Source organism: Suricata suricatta, chromosome X (assembly GCF_006229205.1).
Source record: "Suricata suricatta isolate VVHF042 chromosome X, meerkat_22Aug2017_6uvM2_HiC, whole genome shotgun sequence".
NCBI classification, from domain to species: domain Eukaryota; kingdom Metazoa; phylum Chordata; class Mammalia; order Carnivora; family Herpestidae; genus Suricata; species Suricata suricatta.
In genome coordinates this window covers 84,541,412-84,560,232 of record NC_043717.1, presented here as the reverse complement: position 1 = coordinate 84,560,232, position 18,821 = coordinate 84,541,412, and positions in this window count along the sequence as shown.

Here is an 18,821-nt window from a genome sequence, read left to right as displayed (position 1 = left end):
AAACCATCATCACAGTTTCATTAATCGATATAATCAACAGCTCTCAAGGTCCCTGGAGGGAAAAAAAAAAGGTATATTAAAGCTAAATAAAGAACATCATATTTGAAGTATTACGTCAAGTTCTAAGTTATATGTGCTTGATGTGATTGAGACACAAGAAGATCTACTTTTTTTCTTCCCGAGAAAAGAATCCGTCTCTCAAGCTCACAATCTGTCTTGCTTCCTCCTGGGTCTTCATTGCTGGGAGGTCAAAAAGAAAGATTCAGCTCTGGAGTTCTGGTTGCACTGGCATTTGTAAGGACTATCACATGGAATGTTCTTTAAGGGGCATCCAAGGAGCTTAATCATGCTATTAGAGACTACGTTATTTGGAATATAAATCTTCATGACATTATTGTGTTTTCTCTAAAGCTTGCCCTAGCCATCTAAAATTTTGGCTTAGCTTTATTGCTCATTGTTTATTAAAATTCATCTCACAAAGGACAAGGTACAACTACTATTGGAAAAGGGTGATAAGAGTGAATTAGAAAATGATTGAAAAAAGAGGAAAAGAACAAAAACAATGAATGACACATAGGAAATGGAGATTTTTAGCTTATTCTTGGGGAGAGAGATTTATATCTGAGGTCTAATCCAGGCATCACTCTCTAGGAATTTGAGAAATAAACAGCTCTTCTGTGTTAGGACCAAACATTATGGAAAGACTACAGTTTTTCCACATCAGTGAATATGTTATCAAAAGTCATCTAGTATTATAGTATTTCAGGTCCTTTCAGCCCTCGTCTCCACACCAACCTTAACACTTTTACACATGTTGTTCTCCCAACATGGGATGCTTTATTCCTTCTATTAAGTCAACTTATCTCATTGATCACCTAATCTGTACCTTCCAAAATGCTAGTCACTGACAATTCTGCAATCAATGGGTGAAGGGCTTCCCTGATGGAGACTCCAATCTCAGATTGTCTAGTTTATCTACCGAAATAAATCTGTCAACATATTTAATACTTGGCTTTTAGACTCCTGTCTCTGAATAAAAAGCTTTTGCCATTAACCCCAATGGCATTTTCACCATTACACATTATGGATGTCATTCATCCTTTTCTTTACCAGCTACTTGGCCCTCCAATTGTCTCAAATACCCATGTAAATCTGTACAGCTGGATGTTAAGCTCTTCAAAGTGATTGACTGGTCAAAGTATATACATATAAAAGACTGGGTGAATAGCATCAAGTGGTTAAATCTCTGACTACTATAGAATTAATAAATCTCATGTAATTCTAAACACAAATGCATGATTTTGTATTGAGTAAAATGATAATTTAGATCCAAGAGGTGACAGATGATTCAGAGGAAACAGCATTATTTATGATGAGGAAAAATGTATTCAGGGGCACTCTGGTTTCCAGTGTGACTTGGGGCAAATAAACTCAAATTTGAGAACTCCAATTCCCATCTGTATGAAATTCAATATTAATATTGGTCTTCTCCTCTTCTTACTGGGAGTTGTGAGACTAAAGTTAATAATCATGAAATGAATATAAATTATTATTTTTCATTAAATATTATAACTGCCTTTCAATAAAAAAAATTACTACATTCAATCAACAATTTTCCCTCATGGCCTCTATTAAGTAATTCCTATATTTTAGTATATTTTCAGATGCCTTTATATTACATATATGTCCAAAATTCTAAATAAATAAGTGATGAGATATGCCTATACATGTTTTTGTAATTAATCTATGATCTCACAGGTTTCTTTTCCATTATTCTTCTATAAAAACTCCTCTTTTTAAGAAGATAATCAAGCAAGGTACTCACATGTTCTATTAACAAAGCTACTACATGTGACACATTGAAGTGTTAATTTTCAAAAATATATAATGTAATACATTATCCAAAAAATAATTTCATTTTTTTATGATGAAGAAGGACCTTAAGAATTGATTAAGGTTATCCTAAAATTCATATGAAAATGCAAGGGATCCAGAATAGCCAAAACAATCTTGATAAAGACGACCAAAATTGGAAGATTCAAATTCCATGATTTCAATATATATTATATCGCTACAACAATCAAAACAGTATAGTACCACATAAGGATAGACCAATGTAGAAAAATTAGATCAGTGGAGTAGAACTGAGAGTCCTAAATCAAACCCTTGTTATTTTCAATAGGGATATCAAGACAACACAAAGGTGTAGGAGTAGTTCCTTCAACAAACACTTCTGAGACAAATGGTGATCCACATACAGAAGACTCTGGTTCCAAACCAAAATGCTATATGTGATTTCTCAGCCCAGACCATAAGTAATTATTAAAGGCTTTATCTGGCAGACCTCATAAGGGAAAGGTGCATTCTACACACCAGACTTGTTGCACGGCTAATGCATTTCAACCTCTGAAGGGGCTCAGTCACCTAGCCTCCAACAAAGGCCATGATCCAGTGCCCATCTGTATTGCCATCCAAAGTGCCTCAATGGAGACATCCTTATCAAACGCTTTACCTCCAGTATTAGGTACTTTTCTATTCCAAACACTTTCTCCTCTCATTCTCCCCAGGCCTCAGGTCCATAAAACAGCAAAAGTCTTTTGATTGTGAGATTACCCACCAGCTTAACCAACACCTCCCTGCCAATATTTGGGGGAAAATTTGACCACATCCTACACCTTTGTGGGGGGTAATGGAACACTGTGAGAACCTGGCATCTCCTTTCTAGATTCTTCCTTAAACTATTAACAGTAAGTTAATAGATTCTTGATTGTTATTTTCAGTTTGGTGTGCTATACTAATTTACCAACTTTACTCCTAGCAATTCCTGATACATGTCAAATAAATTTGAACTCCAACCTCAAACCATACACAATTATTAATTCAAACTGAATCATAGGCTTAAATGTAAGAGCTAAAAACAAAATTCTTAGTATAAAAAAACTAGGGTCAATCACCAGACCTTGGGTTAGACAAACTTTTCTTAAATATGACACCAAAAGCAAAGCAACAAAACAAAAAATAGATAAATATGACTGACAAAATTAAACACTTCTGTATTTCAAAATAAACCACAAAGAAAGAGAAGAGAACCCAAAGGATGACAGAAGACACTTTGTGATCCTATATCTTCTAAAGCATTTGCTTCTAGAATATATAAAGAATACTAAAATTCAAAAATAAAAAAAAATAAAATATATAAAGGATGTGACTAGACATGTCCCCAAGGAAGATATAGAAATGGTCAATTTCTACATGAAAAGATACTCAGCATCATAATCTATGAGGTAAATGAAAATTAGAACCACAATGTGATAATTGCACACCCATTAAATTGAGTAGAATAAAAAATTAAAAAGGCAGACAATAAGAAATGATGGCAAGGATGTGAAAAATTGAAACACCCATGTATTGGCAGTGGTATTGTAAAATGGTTTGGTGATTGTGAGAAACAAAGTTTAGCAGGGCACCAAAAGCTAAACATACAGATATGGTATAACCCAGTCATGCCATTTTGAAGTGTATAACTAAGAGAAAAGAAATTTCTGCTCAAAGATTGTAAATGAATATTCATGTCAGTACTATTCATAATTGTCCAAAAGTATCAACAATCCTAATGTACACTGGCTGGTTAATAAATGTGTTGTATATGTATGATCAAATATCATTTGACTATAATAATAGGTGAAGTACATGCTATAGTATGAAGGAGCTTGAAACTGTTAGGCTATATGAAAAAAAGCATTAATGGCCATATGTTGTACCATTGCATTGAAATGAAATGAGCAGAATAGGTATGTCAACAGAGATAGAAAGCAGATTAGTTATTGCCAGGGATTAAGTGGGAAGGTGAAATGGGGAGTGACTATCAATGGCAACAAAGTTACTTTTTGGGGGTGATGAAAATGTTCTAAATTTTGAGGGACTAAAAATTACATTACTCTTTGAATGAACTAAAGAAAAGCCACTGAGTTTTACAATTAAAAAGCGTGAATTTTACAGTATTTGAATTACCTTATAGGACAGTTTGACATCACTATTAGCAAAGTCAATCATTATGACATTTAACACACAATAAATGTTAATGGCAGGTTAAGAGAGCCTGACAAATGATAGAATTCTTGACAAATCTGTCGTATTGTTCCTTTATTAATAAACAGACGAGCTCTTTCTCCATAACCATAATCACAAACACTTATGCTCTGTTTCCAAAAGGGTATCATTAGAGTAGGAAAATTATATAATTATAATGGGTTTCAACTGAAAAGACCAGGATACATGTCCCACTTCTGTTACACTGTGACTATATATAACTAATAAACCTCTCTCCTTCCAATATCAATTGGAGAAATTGGAACTCTTATACATGGGAGGTGGGAATAAACAGCTACTGTTGAAAACAGTTAGTTGGCTTCTCAAGAAGTTAAACATAGACTTACCACTAACCCAAGAATTCTACTTGTAAGTATATAATCAAAAGAATTGAAAACGAGTACTAAAATCTATACAATAATGCTTAGAGCAACATTATTTGTAATAGCCAAATGGTAGAAACAACACAACTATCCATCAACAGACGAACGGGTAAATTAATTGTGGCACACACATAAAATGAAATATCCAACATGAAGGAGAAGTAGGGGGACATGAAGATCCTTGATCTTTCAAACACAGCAGTGTTGAGGCCAAAAGACTGAACTCCAAGTGTCCAGGCTCCAGAGTGACAGAGACATCTCTGGGGGCCCAAGGAGATAAGCTAGCAGGACATAAGATGTGTGATTGCAACCTGGGACAGAGAAAATTGACAGTGTAGGCATGGAGGGGAGGGATCCCCTTGTTCAGAGAAACAAAGGGAGGAGAAAGAGAAGCTGCGAAAGTATAGGACTGTATTTGGACAAAAGAAAAACCACGGACCAGAGACGGCAAAAGATCAAACCTCTAACTGTGGGGCTTTCTCCAGACTGGGGCCAGCTGCCCCGTTTGCACACCTGGGGAGAAGAGGAAGCAGCCCTGGCTCAGTAACTAATTCAGAGGCACAGTCAGCGGTGGGAGAAAGCAATTCCCTCCCTCCAGGGCTTTGAGAAGAAGGTATATAGCCATTCAAAGGACAAAGGATCCTACCTGCGCCACCAGCCAGAGGCCACTTATCAGCAGGGTGGAGCGGCATCTTCCCAAAACCAGTGCGCACTGAGCAGGACCCTTTAGGACACCAGGGTTTAAATCCCAGCTGAGCACCAGGGAGGCTGGGATTGGGCAGAGCAGGACAAACCCCCTCATTCGCACCAGCAAGGCTATGGGTGGCGGCCTTCCATTGGTGGAGTGGAGCGGCACGTCCTCGGAACTAGGGCGCAAGGAGCGGGACCCTTTGGGATATCTGGGTTTGAATCCCAGACAAGCCCCAGGGAGGCACGGGAAACTGTGGAGTGAAAAAAACAAACACAAGAACAAAAACGGCCCACTCGCGTCCACGCAGCAACTGAGGATTACCTGAAGAGAGTGGTTTGGGGCACCTGGTCCGGGGAGGAGAGACAGGTGTTTTCCTCCCCATCACCAAGGAGGTGGGGCTTCAGGCCCAAAGTGGAGGCAGGACCCACCCACATCAAGCCACGCACCTCTGCGCCTGGTAACTGCAGATCTACTGGAACAGGATTGACACTGACCAACCAGACAGCCCCCCTCCAGACCAGTGCTGCCACCAGTTCCAAGGTACCCAGAGGCTTTGCATTTTCAGATTTAATTCTTGGATAATTCTTATTATATATACATATTTTTTCTTACTTTTCTCCTTATTTCTTGCCTTCTCTAGTCTGGTCATTCTGGTTGTTGGTTTGTTCTCTGCCTGGTCAATTTTCTTTGCTTTTCTTTTTCCCCACCCCTGTTATTTCTCTCTTTGTATGGGATAAGGCCTCCACCACCAACACTGCCACCACCCCGTTGTTTCATTGTTGCTATTGTTTTGGGGTTGTCTTGTTTTGATTTCTTTTGTTTGTTTCATTTTTTCTGTTTTTACCCCCTCAGGGTTACTTCAATGAATAAATCAAAGTACACCTAGTGGAGAATCCAAAACATCACTACAGGTCGGGAGATAAAGCAACCAGAGCCACAACAGAAAGCAAGTAACACACTCCAAAAAACACCTCTTGAAGGGCCAGGCCCTGGACAGTGTCTGACCCCCTCTTTAATATAGTAGTGCTGGGGCGCCTGGGTGGCTCAGTCAGTTAGGCAGCCGGCTTTGGCTCAGGTCATGATTTCATGATTAGTGGATTTGAGCCCCACGTCAGGCTCTGTGCTGACAGCTAGCTCAGAGCCTGGACCCTGCTTCAGATTCTATGTCTCCCTCTATCTCTGACCCTCCTCTGCTCGCACTGTCTCTGTCTCTCAAAAATAAATAAAAACCATAATGAAAAAATTTTTAATATAGTAGTGCTTGCAGGTGCAGGACACATAACAAGCTTTTGAAACACATAAGGGATAGAAAACTAGTCAAAATGACAAAAGGGAAGAATTCGCCTCAGAAGAAATTTCTGGAAGAAATGACAGCTAAAGAATTAATCAAAATAGATACAAACCATATATCTGATCAAGAATTTAGGATAATAGTCATAATATTAATCGCTGGGCTTGAAAAAAGCATAGAAGACGGCAGAGAATCCATTGCTGTGGAGGTCAAGGAACTAAAAACTAATCATGACAAATTAAGAAATGCTGTAAATGAGATGCAAAATAAACTAGAGGCAGTGACAGAAAGGAGTGAAGAAGCAGAGAGGAGAATAAGTGAACTAGAAGATAAAATTATGCAAAAAGATGAAGCTGAGAAAAAGAGAGTGAAAAAAATTCTGGATCATGAAGGGAGAATTGAAGAACTAAGTGATTCAATGAAATGTAATAATAATTCTTATCACAGCAGTTTCAAAAGAAGGAGGAGAGAGAGGGGGGTGGAAAGTGTACTTGAACCAAGCATAGCTGAGAACCTCCCCAATCTGGGGAAGGAAACAGACATTGAAATCCAGGAGACACAGAGAACTCCCTTCAGACATATCAAGAATCAATCTTCTACATGACACATCATAGTGGAACTGGCAAAATACAAAGATAGAGAATTCTGAAAGCAGCTAGGGACAAACGGGCCTTAACCTACAAAGACACACACATACGGTTAGTAACAGACCTGTCCACATAAACTTGGCAGGCCAGAAATGAGTGGCAGGAAATATTCAATATGCTGAATAGGAAAAGTATGCAGCTAAGAATCATTTATCCAGCAAGGCTCTCATCCAGAATATAAGAAGAGATAACAGGTTTTCCCAGACAAACAAAAACTGAAGGAGTTCATCACCACCAAACCAGCCCTACAAGAGATCCTAAGGGGGATTTTGTGAGTGGAATGTTGCAAAGACCACAAAGGACCAGAGATATCACTACAAGCATGAAACCTACAGAGAACACAATGACACTAAATCCATATCTTTCAGCAATAACACTGAATATAAATGGACTAACTGCTCCAATCAAAAGATTGGTACCAGAATGGATAAAAAAAAAACAAGACCCATCTATTTGCTGTCTATAAGAGACCCATTTTAGACCTGAGGACACCTTCAGATTGAACGTGAAGGGATGAAGAACCATCTATCATGCTACTGGAAGTCGAAAGAAAGCTGGAGTAGTCATACTTATATAAGACAAACTAGATTTTAAACTAAAGACTATAACAAGAGATGAAGAAGGACTTTATATCATAATTATGGGGTCTATCCATCAAGAAGAACTAACAATTATAAATGTCTATGCACTGAATTCTAAATTCTGGAGCATCCAAATATATAAAACAATCACAAACATAAGCAATCTTATTGATAAGAATATGGTAATTGCAGAAGACTTAACTACTCCACTTACAGCAATGGACAGATCATCTAGGAAGAAAATCAATAAAGAAACAATGGCCCTGAATGATACACTGGACCAGATGGACTTGACAGATATATTCAGAACTTTTCACCCAAAGCAGCAGAATACACATTTTTCTCAAGTGCACATGGAACATTCTCCAAAATACATCACATACTGGGTCACAAAACAGCCCTCAATAAATATAAAAGAACTGAGATCATACCATGCACATTTTAAGATCACAATGCTATGAAACTTGAAATCAACCACAGTAAAAAGTTTGGAAAACCTCCAAATGCACAAGTTAAAGAACATTCTACTAAAGAACGAATGGGTCAACCAGGCAATTAAAGACAAAATTTAAAAATATATGGAAACAGATGAAAATGAAAACATGACAGTCCAAACCCTTTGAGATGCAGCAAAGGCAGTCCTAAGAGGAAAATACATTGCAATCCAGGCCTATCTCAAGAAACAAGAAAAATCACAAACACATACAATGAAATATTATTCATCAGTTAAATGAATTGAAGTCCTAATGCATGCTATAATGTGGATGACCTTGAAAACATCTTGCTAAGTGAAAGAAGTATCACATCTTATAGAATTCAATTTATATAAAATATCTAGCATAGGTAAATTTCACATCGATTAAAAAATCCCATAAAAACACAGTAGGAAATTAGTATCTAAAAGGATTATTTTGCTTTGATCATCTTCAAGAACATCTTCCGTGAAGATTATCTTAAAACACATGAATCCTTAGACTCACATACCCTAAGAATGAAATTGCATATGGTCTATTTGAAAAACTGATATCCTAGAATAACTTCTAAAATTGCTTCTATGAAAATTTCATCCAAAAATGAACTAGATTCATTGATGAAGGATGTGCAAATTGCAAATAGTCACCTCCTTTCATGTACCATCTAAATTAGTCTAATACACCTGGATGGTTGATTCATTCTTTCCTTTTACATCCATTTTTCCATCTATAAATTCACCTTCCCTTCTTAACTCCAGCTTCATTATACCAAAGTCATCTGCAGAGAGTATCTCCTATGGGAGAATTTCGTTCTTTCATTTGTATATTAATTCATTAATGCAATCGCTCTATCTCTAACCTATCCTATCTCTTGCCTTTTAGTAGTCAAAGCAAAATCAGGGAAACAGAAATTCCCAGAATTTCTAGGAAATAGATGAACTCCTCAGCTTCTCATGGTGAATATAACCTGATTAAAAAAATCCTTCAGTCTCATAAGTATCCTCTAAGCAAATTGTCAGTTTTTCAAGCAATGTAAACCCCACTTTTATCATTAAACTGGACTGGGAAACATACTGCACTCCTCACATGCCCATTTTTATATTGGGTGTTGTGATTACTTTGCTGGTTATATAAGGAATTTAATAATTCATATAAAAAGTAATCATTATTATTTTAAGTAATAATAATACAGACGTTGCCTTCTCATACCCACCTTCTCTGTAATAGTCTCCCATGTAGTTATAATGAGAATTCCTCAGAATCAATATGAAGCCCCTATGATATTAAAGTGTGTTGGACCCTATTACCTAAGTTGACTCCCTCTCCACTCACAGCAGGATGCTAACAGTTTAGATCCATTAAGTGTAAAAGACTGAAAATTATTGATACTGATATTAGGTAGAATGCATAAATGTGTATGTATATTTTCATTTACACATGTATCCACACAATCCCCCCATCCAGTACCATTCTGTCTACCTAGTCCTTTCAAAAGATTCTGGTACTGCAAATGAAAGTAGACTAGAAGAGTTTCAGCTCTGAGATTGGCTCTCCAGAAAGAACCAACTGAAATATGCAGAGTAGCAAGCAATATGCCAAATACTGGGTGTGAGCACAGCCACACAGGACCTTTTGCTACAAAAGAAACATTTTCCTGTCTCTAAAAAGTATTTTAGGGGCACCTGGGTGGCTCAGTCAGTTAAGCATCCGGCCTCAGCTCAGGTCATGATCTCATGATTCATGGGTTTGAGCTCAGAGCCTGGAGCCTGCTTCAGATTCTGTGTCTCCCTCTCTCTCTGACCCTCCCCTGCTCGTACTGTCTCTCTCTGTCTATCAAAAAATAAAAAAATAAAAAAGTATTTTAATGCTTCAGATACAAAGGTGAAATATTTCTTAAAAACAGAGCAATAGGGAGATGATATCAACCCTGAATACAAACATCCTAACACTGCAATTATTCTAGTAGCCCATAGAAGAATACCCATTCTAAATTGTCTCTTTTGTGAAAACGTAAGGAAAGTCTTCCTATTTGGCATCACAGTTTTATTTCACTTATCTTGTACTACACTTAATGAAGAGGGAAGATTTGGTTAAGTGTGAAATTATAGTTATCCGATTGAAGGAAAGCCTGCTGCCTGTACATATTTCTAATTCCCGAAAAATCTGACAAATGCTCAAAGAAGTTCCTACTATCATTTAGGTAGAAGAAATTATAAACTTCCAATAACAAGTATACACACACACACACTCACACACACACACTCACACTCACACATGCACACACTCACATGTATGTCTGTATTCATCTCCCAGCCCTCATTCCTACCGCAGGTTGCCAGTGGAAAACAGGAACTACAATGGCTACAAACTGAAGTTTTGAGATCACTTTATTTAGTTCTCACACTACCATCTTTGGTCACAAGGCCACTCCATTCGTTTGTCCATCCCAGCTAATGTTGTGATTTCAGAAAAAGAAAGAGATGGAAAGGGAAATTATGGTAATAATACACATCTAACATACACATTTTAATGGTTCGATTCTACCATTTCTGAATTAATCTGAAAAGAATTATGATGAATAAGCCAAGCCAATTTCCAAAAGAGTATATGCTGTATTATTTCATTCATAAATCATTATTCAAATGACAACATTATACCAACGGCAACAGATTAGTGGTTGCCAGGAAATAATGAGGGGCAGTGGTGGGAAGATAAGATAGGAGTGAATAAGGCTATATAAAAGGGCAACATGCTTGATCCTTTTAGAGATGGAAATGTTCTATACCTTAAACCACTACTTTGTTTTATTAATTTGTCCACAGGACCCAAATAATCAGTTTCACTGAACTCTATAAGTGAATTGACCAATTTCTTATAGAAAGTATAGGCAATATAACCACAAGATTTTTAACTACTGTAATAAACTATTTCTGAGTAATGAAGCAATCTCCAGATAGTTGATCGGATTGAGTAGTCTAGATAATCTAACCATATCCATTGTGAACACATTCTATTAGGCTGAGATGGGTAGACAGGATTTATATATTCTCTTGTATCCAACTAGCCAATATAAATACAATGGGTGGTATATAGAGGGCTTTCTACTCTTTAAGAAACAGACTCATGGTTGATTTTTCTTCTTCCCACCCCTGACCTATTACAGTCACTATTTTCTTATTTTCGACTATATTTTTGTTTCCCCAAATAGGATAATACGTAAACTTGACCATGTCAACATATTGCATTAAGAGTCTCCAAGTACTCTTGAAAAATAGTGATTCTGCTTATCCTGTAACATTGTAAGAATTTATAAATAGGTAGCGTGATAGTATAGAGTGCTCATAAATCTTGGGAATTATACCTAACCTCAAATTTAAGATTGATCAGTTACAATTGTAAAATTTTGAAGAAGTTACTTAGTTTTCCCTAAATTCATATTTCTCTTTTCTTTCTCACTGTTTTAATAAGTAAGTTCTATACCTAATGTGGGCTTGAACTCACAACTATAAGATCAAGAGCCACATGCACTACTGGGGCACCTGGGTGGCTCAGTTGGTTAAGCATCCAACTCTTGCTTTTGGCTCAGATCAAGATCTCACAGTTCCGTGAGTTGGAGCACCATTATGGACTCTGCAGGCAGTGTGGAGCCTGTTTGAGATTCTCCTCCTCTCTCTGCTTCTCCCCCACTCACGGTTTCTCTGTGTCTCTCAAGATAAATAAATAAACTTTTTTAAAAAACGGTCACATGCACTACTGACTGAACCAGCAAGGTGCCCTACATATTCTTCCTCTTTAAAATGAGAATAACAATGATCTCATAGGGTTGCAGTAAGAACTGAATACAAGCACACAGCATACAGACAGTGATCTGTAACTTGTGGTTCCTTCCCTCCCAGTTTTGTAAACTTAATCAGATTTGGAGTTTTCCAAGCACTTTATAAAGTAGCATAAGTTTTTCACTTTCCTCTCACTGTATGCAACTGATATACCACCTGCATTTGATACTGAGTCATAAAACATTGATGTATATACATCCACTGTAGCTTTATTATTTGTTGAAATTCTACTACTAAAGCATTTCCCTTGCTCCTTGTGGCTCCTGTCATTTCCTTTCACACTGAATGGTTCTGGCAGCACTGATGTTCAACTGCAGTTCCAATCACCATGAATGAGCAATTTAGAAAGTCTAATAAACAAACATTCGGCCATGGTCCTTTAGTTTTCATTCCTCTAAATCCAGCCACTAGCAATAATTGAAATCTCCCAGATGCTAGAACAAGGGAAAATATGATAAGATTTCTGTGAAAGCTTATACAATTCTACACGTGTATATGCGTGAGCATAAATCTCCAATTCACAGAGCAAACTCGTCTCTCCATAAAGGTTTTTGACTTAATGCAATGTTACAAATGTGCTCATAAAATTATAAATCCTACAAAAAACCAGGAGTACAGAGCATCCTTGGGAGTTGGCATCCAAGAGCAGAGATTATTTTGGGGAGATAATAAGAAAACCATGGGTTTCTTACATTTCTACACATCTTCTCATCAGAAGCATTGAGAACCTATGTTCCAGACTATCATCTTCCCAAGTGTTTTTGGCAACTTTGAGAGATGCAGAGAGTGTCTTCCTCCAGGGAAGGGGGAAGATTTGTTTAACATCCAGGATACTAAAGATAATATCATCCTTCAGTGCAAATGGTAGGGGGGAGGTTAAAATATTGGGACTTCCTAGGCTTAGGTCTTCTCAGCTGTGAAGCACACCCACTAAATGAAGGGCAGCCACTTCGGCCAATTTCACATTATTCCCATAGGAATCGGACAGCAACAAAAACAGATGTGAATATGGTCATGCTGCCTACGAAGCCATGAGTAACAGAGTCCTTTGTCTTTGACCCAGGAATCTTATGTTTTTTTCCAGCCTCCATGAAATGGTGTCAGACTAATTTGTTAGGATACAAGTAGGTGAAATCTAAAACCTTTCACAAGTGTTGGCAGTATGATATTAAGCATTCGTAGAACTTCTGCAAACTGTTATTCATCTATTTACATAACAAATGATAATCATAAACATGTAACTTATGAAGCTAATAGAAAGGTTAGATACATTAGATAACAGTTTCTAAAGTTATTTGTAAACCCTGCAGTACTGTACATTTTAGATAATCATTGCCATCTCATTTTCACAATTATTAAAACATTTCAATTTCTTTGGCCATGGACTCATTCCTCATGCCTCAATATCCTCTGAGTAACTTAATTTGCTATGAACTTTTCTTTTTCTTTACCCATTATTAAATTCTTAATTACTCCAACAGCCCCCCCCCCAGACACAAATCATCTCACCACTTCCATTTTTAAGCCCTCAAATTCATTCTCTACACATAAGCCTTAAAAATCATGAATCTGCTTCTGGGTGGCTCAGTTGGTTGAGCATCCAAAATTGGGTCAGATCATGATCTCGCGGTTCATGAGTTCGAGCCCAGCATTGAACTATCTGTGCTATCAATGCAGAGCCTGCTTGGGATTCCCTCTCTCTCCCTCTCACTCTGCCCTGCAAGCGCACATGCACTCTCTCTCTCAAAATAAATAAACTTAAAAAAAAAAAATCATGAATGTGATCACATCCCTTTCCTGCTTAAACCTTCAGTGGTTACCCATTACCCTTAGAATAAGGCTGAAATAACACACTGGGCCACAAGATCCTTTGTGATATGGTCCCTACTTCTTTCCCCAACTCCACATCTATTTGTTCCAGTGCATTATATGCCTCTGTTGTATTGAATTCCTTTCAGTTGTTAAAGGTGTCATGTTCTTTTTCATGTCTGGGATGTGGCAGATGCTATTCCATATGCCCTGAACTGATTCACGTCTTCCCAGCCCTTGTTCATTTACCTAACTTCTGCTTTTTCTTTAGGCTTCATCATAGAAGGAGAAAAAACATAGCTGGAAAATCTACTCTTAAAAAACCATTACACACACACACACACACACACACACACACACACACAAAATGAATTGCTCTGGATGCATGCTACTTTTTCCCTTCTGGTCTGTTAGTGGTGACTTCAATCATCATCACTAAAGTTTGTTTTTTATGTAAGACCACAGATACAAAGAATAGATTGGTGGTTGCTGGAGCCTGGGCATGGGAGGTGGGGTGAGTGAAATGGGTTAGTAAACTGGTATAAATGCCCAGTAATAAAATAAGTAATAGGGATGTAATATACAATATGGTCACCATAGTTAATAATACTGTATTCCATATTTGAAAGTTTCTAAAAGAGTAGATCTTAAAAGTGTTCATCGTAAGAAAAATAAACTAGTAGCAATGTATGATAATGGATGTTAACAAGATATATTATGGTGACCATTTTATGATACAAGTATTGAATCATGTTATGTCCCTGAAACTAATATAATGTTATATGTCAATGACAAGTTTAAAAAATGTATTGTATGTTTCACAGCATTAATAATGCTGCATCATTGCCACATAGTAATTTTACTATGATTGTACCCAACCAGAACTGGTACCAGGACTGCCTTACATGAAATCATGAACTACACCCAGTTTCTCTTGGGTAATTGAAATAAGAAAAAGCTATTGTCCTTTTTAAAGCTATTTTATAGAAAAGCAAATTCAAAAAGCCTATTAGAGTAAGACAGTTTTCCACGAGATTTGTTCTTTTCTGACACTTTCCAAGTATCTTGATACTGTCCTAAAGTAAAAACACCCATGACCTTAGCATTTTTTGGATACCTTAACAAATAAGATTATCTCTCTAGGAATTGTGCCTAAGCCAATTCTTATGAAACTCCTGTCCCAACAGATAGGCTTCCATTTCTCTCCTCAGAGCTTTATGCTCAGAAGCTGGTCATTGAGAAAAGATAGAGAAACACTACTCAAAATTTCTTCAGTTCCTGCCAACTCCCCTCCAGCAAAATTCTCATTAAGAGAGGCCCTATCAGTGAGTTCCATCACATACGATGACCAGCATTTATTCAGACTGGATTGAAGGCTGAGATTACAAATTGTTTAATGAAATTTGAGAATTTGGAACACAGCGAGGAGAAAGATTTGGCTGGCAGTCACTAACATTTCCTACTGAGCAAAAGAAAAATACATCCTTTTTGTTCTTTTTCCAGAGAAGCACATTCTCAAATACTAAAACAACATTTGACTACTGATGTAGTTAGAGCAAGGAATTTATATAAATTCCATGAATAACTACATGCTCTCCCAAAGTTGTTAAGAGTCAAAATAATAACAAAGTAATAGAAGAGGAAGAATAGTATTGCAGACCATTCAAAGTATTGATTATTTGCACTAATGATGGGGAGCACTGGTGCAAGAAATAAAAATATAAAGATAACCCAATTAATATATTGGCTATTTCACATCTTTGCTATGCGAAACACTGCATTAATACAAAATAACCACTCAGACACTCATTTATCATTATGCAGGGTTTTGTTTTCCTTAACAAATGGTAACTAAGTATATAAATTAAATAAATTATAAGGTAGAAAATTGTACCTAATTCATAATGGGGGAAACTAAGAACTCTGGAAAATCAGAATGTAATGGACTTCATCTGTTCACTAGCTAATGTAAAAAGTGCATTTCTGACTACATAGGGTTGACCTTGTTTTCAGTTCAAAATTTTTTGAGCTTCAAAACAAATGACATGGATTTGGATTGATATGCCATCCTTAAATTTATAATGTTTTAGCTCAAATGTTTAGAATCCTTCCTGTGTCTCTAAATAAAAGGAAATTCAGGCCCATATGTTTCTGATTCATTTATACTGATTCATCAAAACATAATTCTTCCTTTTCTGATACTTTATACACAAAGAGTCCTTGGATTACTTTGATGAGCCAAATTAGCATTTTCCCCTTGTATAAACAGGAAATCCTGTTTTTCACGAATGAACAAATCACAGATGCTATCTCTGACGGAATCATCTCAGGTTTAAGGGATATAAGTCATTTCAAGAAGACAGTACTTGAGGGTGTGATATGATGCTTCCCACCCCAGTCTATTCCAGAGCTGACATCAACCAGTCTAACTCAAAGATTGCTTCATGAGTTAGACCACAACTGCACTTGTAACTTACACCCCAAAGGCCACTGTTAAAATGATTTTGTATGTTTTTTCTCTTAAAAGGAAAACAAAATGCTACCTTTTGTCAAAGGCAACAGAAGACTGATTTTTTTTTTCCAAAATGAAGTATGAGGTATGACCACGACTCCACCAGTAAAAGAGAAGCAAGTAAGACGACTATGAAAAGCAGGCAAAACTATGGTGAAAATCAAGGCCTCACGAAGTAGATGGTTCCAATTTTCAAGTTTCCTCTTATTATATATACTTGTATCTATGGATTCCAAAAAAAATTTGTATGTGTGCAATCATCAGGGACTCAATTATTATTCTGATTATTCATATATTTAAATCTGAAATTGCTATACCCATTATAATCGAAATTTTCATAAATTTGAATATGTGTACATGGTGTTGATTTAATATAAAATACAGAGTCAAACAGACACTAATTTCCTTATCTCTGAAAGAAATCTCAGCAATGCTCTCATAATCTACATGATATTACAGCGTCTAATGGCTTTGCTACTTTATCAGTTCTACTCAGGTCAGAATTCACCTAACAAATGTTTTTTTTTTAAGTTTATGTATTTATTTTGAGAGAGAGAGAGAGCAAGCAGGGGAGAGGCAGAGTGAGGGGAAAAGGGCAGAGAAAAGGAGAAAGAGAAATCCAAGCAGGTTCCACACAGTGCAGAGCCTGTACCTTGAGATCATGACCTGAGCCAAAATCAAGAGTTGAAGGCTTACTGACTGAACTACCCAGGCACCCCTGGCAAATGTCTTTTAAAAATTTTTCCTTTTTGTTTATTGTAAAAGTAAAATATGCACTTAAATAATGAAAAATTTTAAATGCAAATGAATAGAAATTGAAATTTACCTACAAGTCCACCCTACCTCAACATCAAAAGATAAATATTTCCTGCAATTTGATAGGGATAAATCTGAATGTTCATGACCATTTACAAAATGGCAGATGTCTACAAGTGCCCTATGTTATAGATATAATTCCCATAAAATCTTTCAAGCATGCACACTGCACTGGTGATGAATATTAAAAGAAGTGAATATACAGAGATTCCCATCAATTCCGTACACAATAAACATAGGTCTAAATATAGAGATCATGCAAGCATATAAACAGAAAGTGTTTATATGTGTATATACAGATAAACACATGCATCTGTTTGATATAAATATGCATTTAAATGGATTCAGATCCTCAGTTAATCAGACATTCTCCCAAACTGCTCCCTCAGGTGTATCAAGTCTCTATATTACATATATATTCCAACCAAATGAATCGTACACTAGTCTAAATGCCATTTATATATAATATATAAACACAAAGGTGCAAAATTGAACAATTCAAAGTTAAATAAGCTTATACTTAGTTTCTGGGACCTAGAGTTCTCTTAGACAGGAATAATATGTGTGTCTATGTATGTGTGTGTGTGTGTACATATATATATGGGGTGTGTGTGTGTGCGTGTGTGTGTGTCTGTGTATAAGGCCAACTGTTATAATGGATTGAAACATGGTACACTCTTTCAAAATTACTTCTGCTATCAGACATATCACAATGCATATATATAATAAATGCATAAACACCGTCACTATTTAATGGATGACAAAAAAATGCTTCCCCCAATCCCTATAGACATATCCATTTGGATATACTGATTTATAAATGTCCTTTGCATATACTTGTTTCAAGCCTTAGGGCCTAGATATTCTGCACTTCCTTGTCATTCTAACATTGGTTAGATAAATGCTTCTAATCAAATTGTCATCTCCTCAGTCTTTACTATTTAAATACCACAAATAGAGACCTGAATAAGGCACATTCCTTGTATTTAAAGAGCATATGGACTATTGGGAATACAGGTAGGTACACTGACCATATAGTATGAGGATAGAGACAAAAGCAGGTGCTAGGGTACAACAAAGATGGTGAATAAACTCAGACTAGCAAGATACGGGCTCAAAGAAGACTTATCCGAGGAGGTGTAATGACAGAACTAATTCTTGAATTCCAGAAGAGAATTATATACAGAAGAATAGGCGAAAAGATACAGACCTAAAGAAAATATGTCACACTACAACTGTACCTTGCTAGGGGTGTACCGATGTCATGGCTTAGGCCACATTGTGGAGAATCTTGTATATCATGCTCAAATGGTTGCACTTCATCCCAAAGACAGCTACCCTAGGCTGATGTCAACAACCAGCAGGATAACCTGGGCATTCATAGATGATAATACTAGGTTTTAAGAGAATGAGAGTAAAGCTGCAAGGCCTGAGGTCAAGGTTCACAAACCACCCAGTATGACTTCCACCAAAAAAAGTCACCAGTACCCATTTAAAGGGTGGGAAAACAGACCACCTCTTGATGGGAAGAAATAAAGATAAAGGTTTGGTTTTTATTTTATTTATTTTTTTTATTTTTTAAAGTTTATTTATTTATTTATTTATTTATTTATTTATGAGGGAGAGAGAGAGAGAGAGAGAGAGAGAGACTGACATGAGGCTATATCCTGTGAACCATGAAATCATGACCAGA